General features: G+C 29.2%; 1 protein-coding gene across 3 annotated transcripts in view; it reads right to left on the reverse strand.

The window, feature by feature from the left end:
• Positions 1 to 5,233, reverse strand: part of LOC107996192 (metabotropic glutamate receptor 2) — a 250,405-nt gene extending 245,172 nt beyond the window's left edge. Inside the window, exon 1 of one of the 3 annotated variants that reach the window (XM_062083984.1) lies at positions 4,119 to 5,233. The gene's annotated coding sequence lies outside the window, so the exon portion shown is untranslated. The remainder of the gene's footprint in view (positions 1 to 4,118) is intronic. The other 2 variants (XM_062083983.1, XM_062083982.1) reach the window with 2 other exon arrangements.
• Positions 5,234 to 17,497: the final 12,264 nt, after the last annotated feature.

A 17,497-nucleotide genomic window follows, 5' to 3' on the forward strand; every position in this document is an offset into this window, starting at 1 on the left:
CTTGTAAATTATCTTATGTAACAAACCTAGAATTATTCGATTCTACAATTTCGATCTAACCCAAGAAACGCTTAAATAATTTCGATGTTTCGAATATATCTAGCAAGAGCAGAGGTTTATTAAAAAGTCACGTGGAAACTCATTAACTTTGAAAATGTGTTACTTAACCGAATTCATCTTGGAAGATACTCCATCCTCAAGTTCAACGTTTCCTAGAAGATATTACCTATGTGCATGGTGCATGTAATGTGCACATCTGACCTGTTTATAGCGTTCGCTACTTATGATTTATGGAAATGGGTAAAGTCTTTGCATTTGTTAAACATTCTCTTATGAAGTTGAAAATTTAATGCATTTAATGAAACTTTATGATTCCTCATATTCTGTTTCTATCATTCGCATTGTTTATTGCGTTACTGAAAACGTATCTGCATTATCGTTTCTCTTCTTATTCTATATTTTCATCCTGTTCGAACTTGAATATTTATACATATGCAAATTCTTTTCTGGATTGTAATCTGTACAATATAAATTGTAGTCTAGCTTCTTTAAATTGATTTTAAAATACTCAAGTCTATGATATAGTATACCTTATATGATTTAGTATACATACTATATATGATTTAATATACATAAATAATTCTAACTTAAGCAGTTTAAATAGATTTTCGATATTCCTTCGTATATAAATTATAAATATATTCGCAAGACATTTATTTATGGAGAGTCGATTCTAAAGACCAAAACGAAAAATTGATACACAAAAATATTTTAGTTTATATATATTGAATTATAAGCAATTGAAGAGTTAAACGGAGATAGAGGCATCCCAATTGTATCCATACTTCAATCGTACATATAATTTGTTAAACAACCCTATTTTGCATACCAACTTTTGTTTGCTTTTTACGTTTTTAAAATTAATCCTCTAAAGATATCCTCTAAAGATGAATATTAATATTATAACACTCTATATATATTCATTTCGTTTCGCGAAATAATAAAATTCATAATTAAATAATACGTACATAATTATACGTTTATTAACTGTCACATCGTAATTTAATACTTGCGTTGCATTTTGAACCATTATGAAAACGAATAATTTCCCGAATTAAATAAATTCCCGAGGAGCTAAATAAATTCTGTAGATTCGAATTTCGTTTCACAAATCTGGGAACATAAGTGTCTAATCCCCGAAACTAGAATAAACCCGTTATAATCTACTGCTCCTCGCGTCCGTGCACGATCCGAGTTGTGCATTTTGGTAACAATGTCTATTCACTCAACTGCAACTCCGCGAATCATTTGTCACAAAATACTGGCGGCACTCGATTTGCCAAACGATCCACAACTGTAAATTTACTTTGAGATCGTAAACGGGAAATTTATGGGTATGAAGGGAACGAGTAACATTGTTGCCAACCGAACTGGCTCGTCACTCGCCCCTTTGTGCAAACGTAAACGGGTTACAGTCATCGATTTTGACAGCATTCGCCATGACGATCGTTTCGTTTTGATGAAATTGATGAATTTCTCGCTCGAATGTTCCGCAACGAAGCTTGTAATTCTATCGTGGTAATTGTAACTGATAGCTAATTACATTTCCTCGAGCATATGTTCATGAAAGTTTGGATATTTTTTTGAATAATTTGAGGATAGGAAGGAAAGGAGAGGTGAGAGGGATTATCTCATTTCGCGATGATTTTGAATTTGTGTAATTTAAATTTGTGTAATTTGGTTTTAAGGGTTGAAAAATTGTTTCATTTTACGGAGAGATATCGAAAAATTTTGTATTCTTGCAAAGGATTCATTGTCAAGAATAATTGAAATTTGGATTTTTACGGGATTGCTTTTACATAATAGATCAGTATTCTCGATACTGAGAATATAAAATTAACATAAAAAAAACACATTAGGAATTTCTACTGTTGTTGGATTAAATTTTTCTATTAAGAATTCTATTATATAAGAATAGCGCAAATTAATTAACATGAAAAATATATAAGGCGTCCAATAATTTTGATTACACTTAAATAATAATATCATAAAATCTTTCTAAGATCTATTCTTCCAAAGAAGATTAATATATAATCTATTCATGATTTCGTGGCTAATTGCAAATTCCAAAAGCTACATTTGTTAGCTTTATGAATTCATTGTCGTTACGTGACGTTTTAACTCTTTAACTAGAACGAGACTGACCAGTGATACGTGACCATTAAATAGATCTGAAATAAACGCATGGATAACGCGTGAATAATAAATCGTCATCCATTTTATTATACTTGTTATATTTTAATTAAATGGGATCTTAATAATTTTCCTCCTCGTCTTATATTTAATTTCGCATTAAATGTCATCTTGAAACGATTAAGAATATTAAAGAACTTTTTTGAAAATCCTTTTTTGATGAAAAGAATCAGGTTTCGAGATTCGATAAGTTTTATGATAGAACTTTCGCGGTATTGCGATTTAAAAGGTTCAACGCGTGAACGATCAATAAGTCGAAATTAATGGTGGCCTCTGATTTAAAAACGGTTCGACGAATTCATCGATTTCAGCCATTCCCTATTTCCCGCAAATCGGTGAACCGGAAATCGCGTGATTCGCGTCTTTCCTCAATAAACATGATAACTATCTTTTTGATTTCTTTTATTGAAAATAATATTTTACCGAAACATCTGCATAATCTATGTATAATCTATCTTATCGATAATTCTTCTGAATCGGGTATCTCTTATTTATAGAGTTTTCAATTAGCTTTTACGTGAATAATTTTTGTTTAATTCCATTTTAATTTCAACGATTTTGTTTTAATATTAATTTGAAAATTCGTATCGAATTTAGATTAGAAAATTTCTATGATGACAATTACAAAGTATTGTATGACTTTAATGTTAATGAATGATAAATAATGAATGAATAATGAAAGTATCGATTTCTTTTTTCGCATTTTTTTTCTTTATTCTTTATTCAATAGAAAGAAACGAGGAAACGAGGCCTTCAATTACACGACACACACGGGGAAAAACTTTTTTTATTCCTTGCGATTGCATTCTTGCAGGCGCGCGAACTTGAATCTCGCGCCAATTACTTTTTTCCTGCTAATTAAACTTTGTAAGAGCTCAACAAAAAAAATAGGCCTCTGGGGATATGGGAAAAATGAGAACGAATCTAAAAAAAGAATTTTGCCTCCAGCCAATTATCTTTATGAAAATTATACAATCCGGAGAAATAATCGAATTTTTATAAAACTGACAATCCTTTGTGTTTCTGGTGTCCCAATAAATAATAAATAGGATAAAACAAGGAAGATTAAAAATTTTAAAATCTCTTAATTTTCAGGATTAAACGGTTTGTAAAATATTTTTGTCAAATAAATATTTATAAAACGCTGCAAGCGCTTTGAAATTTTGTTATTTAACAATGTTTTTTAATTGTATCATTCTCACTTACTTTTATTATATTTATTATATTTTTATTGTATCACTTGTTGAAAGTCAAAAATCAAAAGAAGATCAAAAGAATTATCTCTGATTATTTCGTTTCAATCTATCGTTCGTATAAATCATCCTCACCGTATCTAAATCATTCTAACAATGTGTATATCTTATTTGAACGCGTAGAGAAACATATTACTCAGCATTTTCTCCACAATACGTATTATATCTTCTAACTTATTTTCTACTTACTTCATAACATAATTTCATAGTGGTTAAGTGACGATATAACTTATATACGAAAAAGCTCATTGATAAATAATACAAATATGCATTTCTTTCCAAAGAAGAGAAAAATATAACGCGTATTTTTTTAGTTCATTTTGTTATAAATATCTATATTGAATTCATTTTTTTTTTTACTTTCCATTTCTATTTTATTCTCTATTTGCACCACTTTTTTCATTTGATGCGCACTTCTATTTAAATTTCTATCCAAAAAAGAAAGAATCATTTTTTATTTTAAAGGATAAACTCTCTCCATTTCTTATAAAATATTATTGAGAATTCGCATCAGTCTATATCGATAATCGAAACATACATTCTACAAATTGCGATCGGTACATCCTCATCAGTATTCGAACAATGCCCTAAAAGGATTGGCAACGCACTCACCTTCAGTTCAAACACGTTCTTCCTGCAATCTTTCCCTCCTCTCGTGTTGGAACAGTTCCATCGTGGCTTTACTCGCCTCTCTTGTCCAACCAGCTTGTCAACGTTCCACGTTAGGAAAACTAACGATGATGGGTCCTAAGTCGTGAAATGTCGCGACAAAGTGCATTGTTCGCTCGATCACTCACACGATAATAATACTGTCACTCCCCACGTTCCTATCCGCCAAACGAGGATGATCCTCTTCCAAATATAAACTTTTTACAGTCCCTTGCCAAATCTATTTATTTTTACACCTTTCCTCCTTCTCCTCTATCGCACTCTATCAAGCAAAACAAAGTTTTTGGTAATCGTCGAACCGTGAAACTTGAGAAAACGTGAAATCGATGTCCAACGCTGAACAACAACGTGGCAGAGTTTCCACGTCAAAAGCAAGTTGGAAAGTTCGTGAGAGCGACCAACCGATTCAACGATAACGTCACAACGACACTGTACAACGACATTAGTGAATCACGTTTCTCGATCTATCCTCGCCGAATTTCGCACTTTCCATCCCTGTACACCGTGTTACGAAATAATATGACGAGTAATTTTTTTAAAAAAAAACTTCAAACCACGCTTCTCTCCTTTCCTCCCGGAAAAGTCTCATTTCTCCCGGTTTTCGAATTTTTCGAAAGGAAAATTTCGACTCGAATGCGAACATTTTCGACGAGAAAATGAGAAATCGTGAAAACGACGGGCAGAATGATATCAAGATACGAGGTTTGATCGAAGAGGCTTTATTTACAGGACGATCCTCGAGCGAATGGAGATTGGAAACACGAGCAACGGAGAGGAATCGAGCTAGGGTCCAGCCGAATGTAGCTACGCGCGTACACTGAAGGAACTCGTGAAGCGAGGGCGCCGGCTTGAACCGGTTCAACCCCTCTTCCCAGCATCCCACGCCGTCGCGCATTCTCTTATCAAAGAATTCGGAATTCCCCTTGGAATCTATCGGGGTGGATCCGCGAAAACATCTCGGCAGACGAGGCTTGGCGGAATTTCTCGAGAGGCTGGTGGTCTAGCGTTGGCTAGAAGCTGTTGATCTTCGTGAAATGGGTCGATGATGCACCGGGAAAATTTTCTATTTCTGTCTTTTTCTCGAGCGTGTGAAAATCCATGTTTCTGTAATATTTTTTTCTTCTTTGAGAATTTGTATTGTTGCTTGTATTGTGTTCGAATGAGAGTAAAATTATTAGAGAGAGATTATTTTCGAGTATATTTTGTAAATGCATATTATTACATCGAAAGTAATTTAAAGTATTCGTTATTATTATGAAATATAAGTCTTGAAAGGTTTTCACTCTCGGATGTAATAAATTTAAATATGAATTTAAATACCTTGAAAGAATATAATTTTGAGCAGAAATATATATTTCTTAATATAAAAAGAAACAAGATTTTACCGAAGTGTATGAGTTTTGTATTCCATGTACAAAAGATCATTTTTCTCCACTTATCCTACGTTCTTTATCCTATAATTTATATGATTTATCTCACATCTTACGTTCGGAGGAATAACAACGTTTCAAAGTATTATACCAAATCTTCATCACACATTATGTGCCTTTTCCTTGAACTCCATTTCCTACATTCCATATCTCATATTCTCTAGATCATTTCCCACATTGCATATTCCACTTTCCATATTTTCAACTATAACTCATTCTGCATAATTTATATTCCCCAAATAATCTGTTTGCTGCATCACGTATCTCATATCTCTTGTTCTATGCATTCCATATTCAATACTTCATTTCTCATATTCCGTGATTTCGCTTCTCACATTTCCTATCACACCTATTTCGAACGTCTTACTTCTCCATGCTTCTCACATTAGGACACTAACATTAGACTTACTCCATATTCACTTTATTTTTCAAATTCTATACTTACTTACACTCACAAGATACTCGTGAGAAAATATTTTTGCAGGATTTTTTCGTATGATAGATTAAGCAGTATAAACAAAATAAAAATAAAATTATTTTTCATACATGTTAAAATAAATGTGTTCACAGTGGAATTTATATTGTATGTATTCGGTACGAAAATTTGCTTATTCTATTTATATTTTTATTATTCGTTGTATAATACTAGGTGTAATATCTGTTTCTGAAGATGTAATAAACGAATATATGCGCACGGTAGAAAAACTTTCATTTCCGCAGCTCAAGTAAGACGAGAGGCAAAGGAATACTGCTTACATTTGACTGAAGAAATTTAATTTTATAAAAGAGAGTCGTACAAATATAATGTATCTTATAAAGAGAATTTTAAACACTAAATTTTCTTCCAATTTTCATATTATTATATTTTCTGTTCGATAATTTAAACGTTCTGTTATAAAATTAATTTATGAATAAATTCGATAAATACGAAATTATAAGGTAAGTAAACAATTTATTGGATGTTAAGAATATGGTCCAGTTCGCTTGATTATAATAATATTAAATAATTAATAAGATAATTAGGAATTTCTGTAAAATGTATAATTAGAGTTTAATTATGTCACATATTTATGTACCTTCTTCGAAATGTAATAATATTGTGAGGAATACTGAGAGGAAATTACATTCACAGTTTTTTTTTTTAAATATTATTAGTGAAATTACACGTAGAATTTTTTTCTCAAAATAAAAGATACGCTTTGCAGAAAAATTTTTAATTTTCGTTTAATCATTAGAGTTTAATAAAACTTTTAAAGTAAAGTTTTAAAATAAAGTTTAAAAATTTTTGAAATTGAAACGATATTTGTAACTAGTCAAATTATTCCAGTTAGACATTGTTATATAAAAGTAAAAAATAATTTTTAACGATAAAATTTCAACATGAACAATTATTTAACGAATTAATTGAAAAAATTTGAAATTCAACTATTGAATATTATTATGTCGATATTAATATCGTCGATAGATTAAAACAATTGTTTTTTTTTTTTTAATATTTTCTTGCAGCTCATTTCTACGCAAACTGTTTCGCTTCGTTCTCTGTACTCTGTTTTTTTTCTTGGAATTAAACCATTATTTATATCGTATTCGAGCACAGCATAGAAATAGATTCTTTAACAGTTCAAACAAAAATTGCATATGCATTTGTACTAATGGTTTCATCGAACATTTCTTGTTTAGATACACTTGCACGTCTAATACAGAATACAGTTAGATAATTAAAGTTTTTAAAAATTTTTTTTTGTCCATTACAATAGCCTTTATTTTTACCAATTTTAACAATTAATTTGTATATTGGAATAAAGAAAATTTGTAAAATTTGTAAAAATTGATCGTGTCACTATGGTATTGCACAAGTGATCGATCATGTTGAATTTAGGTGTCTTTAATAACAGTGAATGAACAACGTGTCCCTTACTCAAACAAGTAGAATAGGTCACCGCCTGATCAAACAAATAGAGTATAGTAGAGGTTTAAGGTAAGTAAAATACGTTTGGAACATGGTTGATGAAATATAAAATAAAGATAATTCAATTAAATTTCTTTAAAAGTGTAATTCATTTTTTTTCCATTTATTATTTTTTTTCTCATATTATTTTTATTTTGTCCTAAATTTTTCATTATTTTCATCATCCTCTTTTATTCTCGTGCCATCTTTATCATCCATTACTTCTTTCATCATTTTATTTTCTTACTCAGTTTCATTATCTTTTTCTTCTATTATTATAATTTTTTCACATTTTCTATTCATTATTCTTGCTATGTTTATATAATTTTTTCAATCTTTATGTTTATTGATTCCTTTCCTTTCTTTCTCTATAATTTTTTCTCTTTTATCCCTCTTCTCTTTTATCCTCTTTTTGTTCCTTCTTCTTTTTTTTTAACATCGTCTTGCACTTTTCCTTCTGCATTTTTTCTCTTTTATCTTTTATCAGATTTTGCAACCTGAATTCGTCAATATTCGTCGTAGGATTTATTACAAGATTTGTAACGCGGAATTCATGAGAAATGAAAGGAGAAAGAGTTAGATGCGTGACAAAAATTTGAAAAATGTTCGCCGGAAACCTGAACAAAATTGCGAGGCGTGCGACACACCCTGATACCATTTTTTCAATCTTTCTATCTTGGAAATAGAATATATATCGAGAGCATTATTGTCGAATCGAAATGGATTTTTAAAAATGCAATTTTTTTGAATACCTCGAGAAAATGTCGAAAATATTGAAAGTTTCAATAGGTTTATTTCTTTCGCCTTAGTTGACAACAAATTTTGATAGAAAGTTATGAAATTTTCGCTTCGCTTCGTTAAGAAGCCAATTTTCTTGGAACGCGTCGAATCAATGGTTTTACGTGTAACAAAGTTTCTACTTTATAAAAAGATCTCGATTTTTCATTATCGAGAATTCTACTTGTCTCTCTCTGAATTCATTTACGCGAGTCAGACAAGTTCAATGATTCATTCCAACAATCAATAATCGAATCAAAACAAAAAAAATTCTTGTCTTTTTTAGTTATTGGAATAAAAAGAAATTTTTATTTTAACATTTCTATTATACGTTATTTTTAATTAAATTTTGACATGTAAATTTACGTGAAATTGGATTTATTCTACTTCATCCTTCCAGCATGATATTTAAATGGCCTTGAACTTTCTTGATCATTATCTTTATCCATCATGATCTCCAAATAATTTTTAAACAAATTGATTCTTTATCGTCAAATGATCTTATCGCTTTATCAAAACTTTCAAATGATCTGTTCTAAATATTTTCTAAATATTTCTAAATATAATAAATAATAAATATGGAATAATGAATCATTATATCGAAAAATAATTATAATTATATTACAGTAATGTTTGATTTATTTTGTCTAACAATTGACTATGATTCAATTAAATTTTGTTTAGCTCAAAGAAATTTAGAATAGTTTTAAATATTTTGTCTTTGATTTTTAATATTTCATTTAACTCGTTAACATTTCTTTTCCTTCATGGAGATATTTAAATGAACAGATTTCAATTTGGAATTTCTTTGTCTTTTATTCATTTTTTCTATTGTTGGTGCAATTTGGAATGTACTAATTACTAAGAGAATATAAAAGTCACTCTTCTATTATTATTATTGTATTTATTAGTGTAATTGCTTCGTTTTTTTAAATTTTTGTTTAAAACTGATATATTAATAAATATTTTGAAATGATGGCAAATATGTGTCTGCTACTACCTAATTGAAAACATATATATATAAGTTTTAGTTTGTACACATTCTATTAAAATTACAGATTGGAATATACCTCGAACTAAGAAATTGTGTTCTAATATTTATCTTGGACTTATTTATCTTGGCACTATAACATTCCATTACATAAATTATAAGAAAATTTTAAATAATTATTTTCCAAAAACTTTCATAAAATAATCTGAAAAAAAAATGAATCTTATTTACCGTAAAAGTACCGTAAAAATAAATAAACGTTTACTTTAAATTTCAAACTTGTGATCGGATACAAATTTACAGCAACCTAAAATAAACTGTACGATACCGACTAAGCATAAATACGGATTAAAATTTTCCCTGTTTTAAGTACAAAAAGGGTTAAAGAGGAATTTACATCAATAAAATTCTCCAACGGTGAACAACACTCAACAACTTTTCCAAAAACGTACTCGCAACATTAAACTGCACAATTCTCTCTTTCTCTCAAAAACAAGAAACAAGAAAAAAAACATACGTAGTAGAATCTATTTTGTCGCGTAAAAGCATTTCACCATTTTGCATGAATGTTTTTTAATTCACGCGCGAATGTATAAAACAGTGGAAAAATTACGAATGTCGGCAATTGAGAACTTTCATTTTCTTTTTTCCGATGTTTTTCGAAACTTTCTCGTAAACGAACCAATGAAAGGGAATGCGAAAAATGCGATATAGGGATAAATGGATGAAACGATAACTTTAATTCTCGTTATTCCGTTCGGGGGATTAATAAAAATTGATGGATGCAATTAGCTTTGATGATTATATCGTAGTGGACTTTAATTTCATTTTAATTTCTGATTTAACACTCCAGTCCTGCAAGTAACTTATAATAGAGTCGAGTTTTTCGAGCATTTTACGACAGATGTGCAAAGTTGTGAAATGTTCGCGTTTGTGCACGGACTGACAGTTTTGAAAAGAGGGATCAAGTTGGGGATGTAAATGAGGTTGAAACGATAAATAGGATGAGTTTTTCTACGTTTTTCCTATGTAAAAATGATTAAATATTTTTTAATTAGTTGTTTATTGGATTATTTTTATTTCATTTATTTATTCTTTACCTCGGTGAATCGTTCAATGAGGAGGAGACTTGACTAGATTTTCGTATCTAGCGCGAATTTTACGTCCAATAATGAATGTTTCGTCAAAGAACACTTAATAATAATATTTTCCATGAAACCGAAGCATTCAAAAAATTGTTGTGAGAAGTTAAGAAGATTGAAAATTAAAACTTATTTCACAAAAATATTTTCATCTTCTAAGAATTAATAATTTTCAATGAAAATTTCTATTTGAATGAACGATATTTTGCGGATAAATTTTTTATTGATTAGTTTATTAAATTCGTTAATTACATAGACACTGTATGTATAATTAATTTTCTCTTTGAATGCGAGAGAGACGAAGAGAATACTTCTATATAAATTTAATTTCTTATGCATGCATAGATTTAAAATGCAGGTTAATTTCTGGAGGGTAACTATCGCGTAAAGGAAGAGATTTAATGTTATTACGAGGGTAAAAATTTGAGAATGTGGCATTGTTCCTAACGATTAGGCGAATCTTTAAATATTTATATTTTCATTCTTGAAAGCATATGACGCACAGATAGCAAAGTTCCCTTCTTGATGAACGATCGAAACCATAAAATAAATGTTTGATGAAATTTCAGCGGTGTATATTTAAATATGTTCTCAATTTTAATATAAAATTTTAGAGTTTTTTCATAGAAATTTCGATGTACATCGTCAATATATCAAAATTAATATAAAAGTATATTGAATTTTAAGTTATTAGGACATAGAAAATGAATCAAAAGTTTTAGCATCTAAGTAAAAATGATCTATCATTGGTCAGACATGCGAGTAAATACGAATTTAATAAACTTCTTTTTCCAATAATGGATATAAAATTTTCTTCGATAATTACTCGAATGATCCATAGATAGTCAAAATTAAATTAAATTCTATAAATTTTCTGTTTAAATAAAAAAACTACGAAGTTTTATGGTATGAAGAATATATGGATTTAAAAAGAAGAAGAAGAAAAGTTCTCCAAACCTTACTTCAAATTTTCCAAATAATATCGTTGAAAATATAGCTTTCAATAAACGATATTGTATGCGATGAAAAAAATATTGAATATAGATTCAAATTTTTATGGAATCGTATTCGAAATGATAGAATAGAAATCGTATATTTTGAATTGTTGCAAAGTTAAAGCGTCAATAATGAACATTTCACAAGCTTTACCACTTTACGATGCAAATGTTCGTGCAAAGAATTGCTTAGAAACTTCTCCTGACATCTAGGTACTGATGTCAAAGTAACGAGTTCGAAATAAGCGTCACAATTTTGCAAATTTAACGATGCGATTATTAGCTTGAAAACAATTTTCAAATTGTTATATTTCCATTTCATGTAAAAAATATTCTTTTTATTTCTGCTTTTTATTTTTTAAAAGAATTTTCATTTCTGTAAATTTCTTTCGTCGAAATGCAATTAAAATTGTTTTATATTGTTATGTGAGATTAGGGAGGAATGCGTTAAGTCGTTGAATACAGAGGAAGAAAGATGTAACAAGACAGAATGATTTATTTGAACAGACTTCTAAACTAAATTGCGCTAATTTTAGAGCTGCTAAACGGTTTTCCTAAACCGTAACTGGCTCAAGAGCTTTAAATGATAATATATTTCCTTAAATGCTAGTGGAAGAAAAACCTGGTGAAACACCTGAAGAAATGATCTCTATAAATCTTTGAAACGAATAGTTTCACGATAATCAGGATTTTAATTTGTATTGAAAAATAACAAATAATCACAAAAATAAAAATAATTTCGTTTATTTTATGTCCTATCCAATTAATTAAAAGAATATTAATAAACTCATTTCATTTGCAATAAAAGTATCTATACAATATTTTCATTAATATTCATTACATTAACAAAAATAAAATGAACCGTGATTTTCGTGTCACAAATTAAAAATGAATTAAAAAGAAGAATAGAATTTTCTCGAAAATTATTGGAGATTAAAACACTTATTTCCCCACCCCCTCCCCCAAAGCATAAACTCCACCATTTATCTCACTCTCCTTCTTATCCCAATATTTTTCCACCAGATACATCGTACATGCTTAAATATTTCTCGATATTTTCCCATCCTCTCGCCAATCTCTCTCACGTTCGAACGTTTCTCAATAAAGAAGAAAGAAGCTTCCGGCCACGTTTTAATGTTCCCATCTGGTTAAATATAAACCGCAACCGCTTTTATTAACGCATCGAGGTTGTTACGTCGACCATTAACTTTCAACCGATCTCTCGCGAGTTTCCACGTTTCCGAAATACGTGGACGGAAGACAAAAATGGTGATGAAGTTTTTATTCCTCATTCGGGTCACGCGGCACCCTTGGGTATCCATCCTATACTGTTGATGCTCATTGACCATCCGGTTCACGTTGATGAATTTACTCGAGACCGTCATTAATCAACCACTATGATCAAATCAGGGTATTAATTATCTCGTTACTAAAGATTTCCTGATTGAGAAGAATACTTGTTATCGTAACAATTATCGTAACAATTTTCTTGATTTTGATAAGAATTATGCTTATGATATTTATACAGCTTTGTTTTTCGATGATTGAAATTTTCTTCTTCTTATGTAATGTGTTTATTTGAAATTATTGAGAATAGATAATAAATAATAAGAGTGATCGTGGAGAATGAAAGATATAAATACTTTGAATTGTTGAAGATACATCCTTTTCTCTTACATTTAATGTTCTTCTAATATTTGAAATTTTTTCGTTCCAAGTTTGTTGTCCAAGAAACATAATTTTTTGAATAAAATTCGTTTCCTTAAATACGATGTTTAAAAGAAGATGTCGAATATGCAGTTGACTAACAGTTGATTGTACCGAATATTTTGAGATCAATATCTAATTAAATTTTCCGCCACTTTCAAGTTGCTTGAAACTTGGCCGGAGTTGGCCGTAATGATGAATTCGTTCCTGTGAATGTCGTCAACGTTCCGGAAATTAATAACTCGGAGGCGAGAGATATAATGAAGTCTCGTATGAAAACGGGTGTCGTTCCAATCAAAACTTTCCTCGTCGTCGGGAGAAAAAATCGTGGCAGAAAAATCTGGCTTTCAAATAGGCAGATCCCCAACTTGGCTACTTTTGGCTTTATGTTATAACAATTTTTGCAATTCGCGGGGCGAGGTGCGTAAAATCCATTGAAAAAATCAAAGTGTCTTATACACTTTTGTATATTTTAAAATTTTACAATTTTACGTCGAACGAGAGGATACTTTTTTTCCGATTGTCAGATTAAAAAGTATTACATTTTTTTTTTTAATCAGAAATTTCTCTTCTCTATTTTTATTCAATTTATTTCAATTTTCTTTTATTTAAAATCATTATTTTTTTTCAGTGAATTACAAAAGATTCTGCTTCTATTTATTTATTATTTATTCTTTTTATTCAATTTTTTAACTTAAAATTACTATTATTTTTTAACTTAAAATTTCTTATTATTTTTATATATTGTTTTTTTCTTTCAGTGAATTGATCAAAAACACATTCTTTTGAACGATTCTTCTTATTTTATGGAATATTTAAGGAATTAATATTTTTCACTTCAACTTCAAAGAATTTTAATTGATTAGAATTCATAAATAGCAATTATATGCGTTTCTATATTAATCTAAAAATGCACTAGATTTCTGAGATAAAAATAAAGGGCACGAAGAAAGAATGGCCGATTTCAAGGAAAAGAAAACGGAAAAAGTGGAACGAGGTTCGTGGAATATCTTGATTCAGAACGCCGTGGGAGTAGATCCAAACAAATTGTCCCCGTCTTTCGTCGTGCAACGACGAAATATTTTTTTAATGTCGTCCAAGAAAACAAGGAGACGCGAACTAGAAATTGGACGAATCTCCAACTCCAGCCTGGAATCTCGGTAAAATATTTTTTCGTGATTTGCGTGTGGCTTGAAGATTTGAATGTAAAATCACCTTGCTGCAAAAGCCGAGATGTGGGAATTATTTAAAATGTATGGAAATCTCGCGTTCTTGCTTGACGTTTCATTGTTCAAATCGTGTTGCACACCATTTTTGCTTAACTTTTTCCAAATGTTCTATGTCAACGGTGATTTAAGCGATTCGTTGTTGAAAATTTTTCTTGAAAAGATTCCTATTCTAAATTTCTGAATATTTTTGAATTATTTGCAAATAAACAGTTGTTTAGTTATTCGATTCTGAAAAAAGAACAGTTTTTGTTAGTATAAAAAATTAAACATAAAATAAATGTAAAATATTAAAGTTATTTTACAAATTATAATAATTGTGTTTTAATAAAAATTTAATAATAAAAATTAATAATAAATAAAAATTTTTTACGAGATGGTATATATAAAAATAATATTAAACCGAGTATTAATTGTTCAATTGTAAAATTAATTATTGAAATTTACAACATACTGATAATTGTACAACTGCTATTTGCTTTCCCATTATTTAATGTATATACTACTTGCATTATTATAGCTATCATATTCCATTATTAGCCTGAAAAGTGACTGATCGATACTATTTATTTTATTTTACTTGACTGATGAATTATAGATCTATACTACTAGTCTAATCATTTATAAGTAAATATTATAATAAAATATATTTTGTAAGAAATTGTCAAAAAACGATTTATTTTGTAGTTTAAATTTCGTTATAACGATTTACAATAGAAGTCCATGTAACCAGAGAGAATTTGTGAAGATGTGTAATCTACATGTCAAAGGATGACTCGTATACTTATCAGATGTCACAGGATTGATAGATTAGAAAATACGCGAGTCTAGGAATGCCGGTATTGCTTTGTCATGGAGAATAGGAGGATAAACATTCTCAAAAGATTTGTGAGTGTCAAAAGCGAGAATGACTTTTAGTTACAAGTCTGAACTTCATCAAGTTCAATACAAGCAGTATATATAGAATTTAGAATTATTTCTTTATAATTATTTCAATTTAGAAAATTATAATATTTATAGTATAATATTTGTAATAAAATTTAAATAAAAATTTGAAATATTAATTTTATTTTCTTTTAATTCTATATTTTTTTTTTTATTAATTTAAATCTATCTTATAGATAATCCTCTGCATACATTACATATTTTTAACCTTCTTTTCAGTAATCTTTTCAATAATCACATACGAAATTGTGAATATTTCCAGCTTATAAAATTCCAGAAAATTGTATCGTTTTAATTTTAATTAGCAATTAAACGAAGCAGGAGAAATCGAATAAAAAAATAAGGAAAAAAAAACTTTCTATACAAGTACGATTTTGACCCATTTTAAACAAATCTATGTCGAGCTAATTTACGTTTATTTATACATCGTTTATGAATTAATCATTATGAGGTTAAAAAGCAAATAAAATGTACAGAAAATAGAAAAAAGGAGAGGGGGAGCTAAACAACGTTTAAATATTCACTTTGTGGATTTAAATTACTAACCATGCATACTACCTCGATCTTGACCCGTTTCCAACGAATTTAAAACGGTGGTGCATTTATTTTATACAAGAAAATCGGAATTTTCCTAATTTTTCCTCGTGCACACAAGTTTGTAGTTGAAGATTAATGCCACGAAATCCGAAAATGCAACATTTCGGACGATTTGTTAAAAGCATCCCATTGTGACAATATATAGTTTTTGCCAGAAATTTTATGCGAATAAAAGAACTACCCAATATTCTGTTTCTGGGGTTTTCTCGAAATCTCGATGCGTTTCTCATGGGGTAAAAACGTGACAGGATGATTGATCATTTAGAATGATAAGTTACAATATCGTTCCTCATACTTGCATTACTATTGTATCTAGTCAAAATTTCATTATAATTTTTTAATTATAGATTTATAGAAAATTCGACGTATTTTCTTATTTTAATTCAAATAATCATCAGGTTATAAATCTTTTTGAAAGATTACAATTGTACGTTAAATTTAAAGAAATTTTCTTCACCAACCAATATTTCAATCTAATTTCTTTTTTTTCAAATTCTCATGAATGATAATAATTTTATAATACTTGAACTTTCTGCACTATATTCCTCGTAGGACATCTTTTTTTCTTTTTTTTTTTTTTTACAGATTAAAGTTTCACCAAGTTCTTACATCGAGCCTCGTGCGATTTCTCAGATGTTTAAGTTGAAGAAGTTTAAAGCTTTTCCATTTTCAACTTAAGAAGTTCGAACGTTTGAACAGAGGGGGGATTTTGAATTTTGAATTTCGAGCTATTTAAACTTCGTTGTCCTGTCGCTTCTGAATCTGAATCTGAACGTCCAAGTGTTAGCTTTGAGATTTCGACCAGTCATCGTGTTTTTCTTTCAGAGACGCGCTTTCTACAATCAATAAAAAAAAATTCGGGTCAAAAAATCGATAACTATTTTATTTAGGAATGAAACGTAGACTCGTTATAACACTCGGAATAAGAAAGAGTGGATGCTTGGAAATTCCTATTTGTGCGAATTGAGATAGCTTAGCAACTTTGTTGCAAAAGCAAATTCAAGGAAAAACTACTGTTTCTCTTTCCATGCAATAAACTTTCAAGTCTTTCTCGAACTCTGATGTGAATAAATAAATATTAATTCGTGGAGAAAAATATATCTTCTTGTTAGATGATGATAATAATCTTTGAAATGTATCACGGTTTTCGAATTTATAAACTATATAACTTCGTGATTCAAATAGAATTCCATATTTTGTTTCGACTGAATAACTTCACAGAGTTATTCATAAATTGAATACATAAATAATTTATTATTTTCTCAAAAAAAAAAAAAATAAAAATAAAAATATACGAGGGAATAAAAATTTGTTCTATCAGCAGTCAGAGAATAATACTCAAATATTTATTTCAGTCTCATCATTTAATCGCTACTGAAACATGTATTCTTGCAATTAAATTATTATGAAATTATCGTTATTCTAAATCACCAATTCAATTAATTCTGTACCAAGAATTTCGAGGATTATCGAGAAAAATCTTGAGACGAAATACATTTACGCAAATGTTTGATGAGATTACAACGTTCCGTGAAGAAATCCTCGATCTAAAGGAAATAGATAA

This window comes from Apis cerana, linkage group LG13, assembly GCF_029169275.1.
Source record: "Apis cerana isolate GH-2021 linkage group LG13, AcerK_1.0, whole genome shotgun sequence".
In the NCBI taxonomy this organism is placed as follows: domain Eukaryota; kingdom Metazoa; phylum Arthropoda; class Insecta; order Hymenoptera; family Apidae; genus Apis; species Apis cerana.